We start from the raw sequence: 4,163 nt of genomic DNA, 5'->3' as shown, positions 1-4,163 counted from the left end.
TTTTTTTTCAGCACTGTTAAAATAAAATAAAAAAAACTTTAAAGTGAGGAGGCAAGAAATGGTATCAGCTTTAACAACTGTAGCTGAAAATCAAAGCATTCAGCAAACAGGCGGGGATGCTTATCGCACTAGAAAGCCTGAATTTAGCTGAAGAACTGTATATACAAATTTTATTTGGAGTTCCTAACCGTAATACTTAAAAAGAGAAACTTACAAGAACGCTAGGAAAATGGAGCATGATCTGGAAATCAATGAAAGGTATCTGAAAGGAAACCAGTACCGCTGACGTATATTTCCCACAAGTACTGAACATTTGTAGATGTATTATTAGAGCCCAGAAATAGTTAGCTAGTTCTCCATCTCACCACAGCGTAGAGAATAGATAAACAAACAGTGGGCATATGCAATATATATTTAGATAGAGCATTAGACTTTAAAATCTCCGTCTAACTGAATGCATTAGCCTGTCTTTTCTGTTCATATCACTGGGATGCTATATGGGGCAGCTGAATCATGGCCTGAACCTCTGATTAATCACTTGAGGCAAGCAATGAGTCAGCCATGGGAGCATAGGTGAAGGCAAATCACCTGTGCTGCAGGAAGGGGTGGAGCCTTGCCATTTAAGAGCTGACTGCCAGTTGGGAAGGATCTCACTGGAGATCCGCTGCAACTGGAGTCCATCTCCGAGCTCAGGATAGGGAGAGTGACTTTCTCTCCTTACTCCAATATAACAATTACGTTAGCTAAGCTCCTGGATATACATATATAATCTGTATATCCATTAATTATACAGATGCCATGGAAACACATCACTGAATCCTAATGGGTCTTTCCTTGCAATAAATAAAAAAAGTCTTCGTCTATTCATGTTCCAATTTTTTCTTTTTTTTCATTTAATTTATAATTTGAGAAAGAAAACAGAATTTCCCCCACCCATTCTCTGGCTTCAAATTATGCTGAAGACAAATGCATAATGCACCTTCTAGCAGATACTTTGGCTTTCTATATAGCTGCTGCTGCCATCAGTAAATAGTTGTCAATGCTGCCTATTTTTGTTGAATCTCCATATAAGGAAAAAGTGTCCTATAGAATTAAGCCATGTGTAGATATTCTTTAAGCAATTTGCAGCCTGACCTAAGATGCACTTAGTATATTTGCTGAAATTGAAAGCTGATACATAAAAGAGCAGACAAAATCTTTTCCTCACTGCAGCCAATATACAGACAGTAAGAATGTTCACTGCCTTTAAACTGCTCCTCCAAAGCTATGATACACTATCACTTCCCATTCTCCTTAGCTTATCAGAGCAGGCTGAGGCAATCATTCCCATCAGGCTAAAGCACAGGAGCAAGGTGAAACTCTAAGCACCAAGTGATAGAAATATCATGTATCACAAGCATTGTTTTGCAATCTGGCACTTGCTGTTCCTGCCTGAAATGAAAAAAGTCATTGAGAAGGTATGTGGTCCAGTAACATGAGTAATAGAAAGACTGTTAATTATATATGTGGAGAAGTGGGCAGATTTAATCAGACTACTCAAATCTGAAGAGTCAACTGAATCCAAACGCAGTAACCTCAGCTGTGGAGAATAGACATATGGTCGCTCTCAAGCTTTCAGGTCAGATTGAAATTCAACAAGGACCTTAGTAACTAATTTAAAAATGCAGTGCCAGGTTCTTGACTCTGCATCTGTCAAGCACTTTCTGGTCAAGCACACAGCAGTGTCACGCAGACAGGTTTTGTACAATGCACTCTATGGTCCCTGTTGATGGCTCCCATGAGCCATTCCAGCAGAGGAAGGAGATCAGCCCAGAGAAGACAGAAGCAGGAGGAAGGAGCAGTGTACAAAATGCCTTGAGGAGGCATATGGCTCTCTGGGATAAGAGTAGAACTGTGACATTTCGTAGTAGCTTTGAGCTTCCAAAATATAGTAGGTTATAGCACTATAGCAGATTACCTGAGAAATGCAATTAACATTAGTAAGAATCCAATTCATATGATGATAAATTACTGTGCAGGGAAGCAGGTAGTGCAGAAGCTGCCTTGGAAACAGCAGGTGTAGCATGTGGGACTTAAAAACCTTCTATACTCAAAACCAGTATTTGCATCCAAAAGAAAACTCATTGATTCCCCTTTCTTTAATTACTTCTTCCAGAGAAAGCAGGTGTTCATTAATAGTCATACTATTATTTTTTCCATCTGATCAGTAGGATAATATATATTATTCAACTTTAATACGCTTACTGGTTTTCTGTTTTTAACTGAAAAAAAAAAAAATTGTATAAAGAGCACACACAAAGCATTAGGAGTAGTCAGACTGTTAAAACATATGCTCCATTGAGAGATGCTAGTAAAGACAAGGAAATTAAGTAGATAGGCAGGTTTAATTCAGTTTATTGCTCCAGGATTTTCAAAGTCTGTACGTTGCACTTCACTTTTGGACATGAAGTTACATTAGAAGACAAAACCTATGAAAAATCTAACATAAATTCCTGTTGTCTCTTTTCTTTCTCAAGTGTCATGAGTTGCTGAGGCACAGTAGCTTGCAGTATTCATGGCCAAGTAAGAGAAGGAGCAGATACGCATCAAGAAATAAAGTAGTTAATGCAAAAGAATTTGTGGAATTGCGTTTCTGTCAGAGACTGATAAGTAGGGCTTAGTATTTAATGCAATATATCTTATAAAGCTACTACTTCCTGTTTTGTACTATAAGACAACACAGTTAATCGGATTTTCCACTCTGTAATGCCCTAGGAGAGACAAAAACAAAAACAGAAACAAACAAAAAAAGTGCACAAGCTAATTAAAACATGGACTTGGCTATTCACACCTCCTATTTTTTCTACCCTTGTTAGATCAACATTTCACAGTAGTGATATGTATGAACGATAGGTCAATGGACGACTGTTTCAGGTATTTGTTTTCAACAAATTTGTTTGCTTTTATAGATCACTCAGCTGCAGAAAGCACAAATTAAAATGACAATTAAAAGTATAGAATGTTTCTGGAAGATATCATAACAAATATAGTAGCAGAAGGGTTTCAAATTGATTTTTAAGCAGACTAGATTTGAAATTATTGTCAGTTCTTCAAGTGGAAAGGTAATAGGTAGCAGCAAACTCTACTGCCAAAGAGGAATGGTTCTAAGTCCTATGCAAGAGAGATTTTAAAGGTTACTTGTAAAGCAGGTGAAAAAGGCACAACAACTTGCCTTACTCTATGGTATTACAGTTTGGACACATTGCAACCTACCACGCAGTTCAAACATCATTGTAATCAGTTTTCCCTTCCTATTTTTCTGACAATAACTCTTTTGCAAATTACCCCTCTGTGAGCAACACCAAGTGAGCTGCAATACTGAAGGATCACACGCCCGTCCAACTTGGCAGGATAGAGCGGACACACCATCCTGAGGGCTGGTACCCAAAAAATCACAGATTTCTCACAAAATCCCAAGCACAAGAAGAGCGACCAAGCTCCTCAATGCAGAGATGACTGTCATGGACACAAGAAACCCAGCACATCACAGAGAAAATCATAGTGTTTATTCCCAGGATATGTGGCCTGTGTGGCCAGGAGACTCACTCTTCTCAGGCAGAAGGACTGGTTCTAATTCATTCAGTTCATTCAATTCCACACCACAGATTTTCACATGTAGACTGTCTTCTCCTTCTTATAAAGACTACAACACTCACCACAGAAAAGGCCAGCAAGACTGGGGCATAGTTGCACTCTCAAGTATCGTTAGGAGCATTGAATGCAAGGTCTGGATAAAATTTAACTGTGAAAGTGCAAGGTGATTAGTAAGCAACAATTTCTGCTGGTAACATTGGAATACAGAAGAATAGAAATATCTGTGTTATGAATTTAGCACGATTTCATGGCATCTGCTCATGAAAGAAAGCAAATACTGTCCTACTTGTACTATTCTGTATATTTCCAGTAGAAGCAGAAAGTGCACAAAGTTGGTCTCATTATGTTTGAGCTGCTGTTGGCTGCGTTTGAAAAACTAAAAATTCAAAACTATGATTTAATGCTGTTCTAAAGTAACAAAATAAGCTCTACAAATAGCAACCTATTTTCAGAATTAGGACTCCTGCACATCTGAATTTTTTTTTTTTTTTTGCTATTTTTTTAATCTTGATATATTTTTAAAGCCTTGG

This window comes from Meleagris gallopavo, chromosome Z, assembly GCF_905368555.1.
Source record: "Meleagris gallopavo chromosome Z, MGAL_WU_HG_1.1, whole genome shotgun sequence".
NCBI classification, from domain to species: domain Eukaryota; kingdom Metazoa; phylum Chordata; class Aves; order Galliformes; family Phasianidae; genus Meleagris; species Meleagris gallopavo.
Note: the sequence above shows the minus strand (reverse complement) of the source record.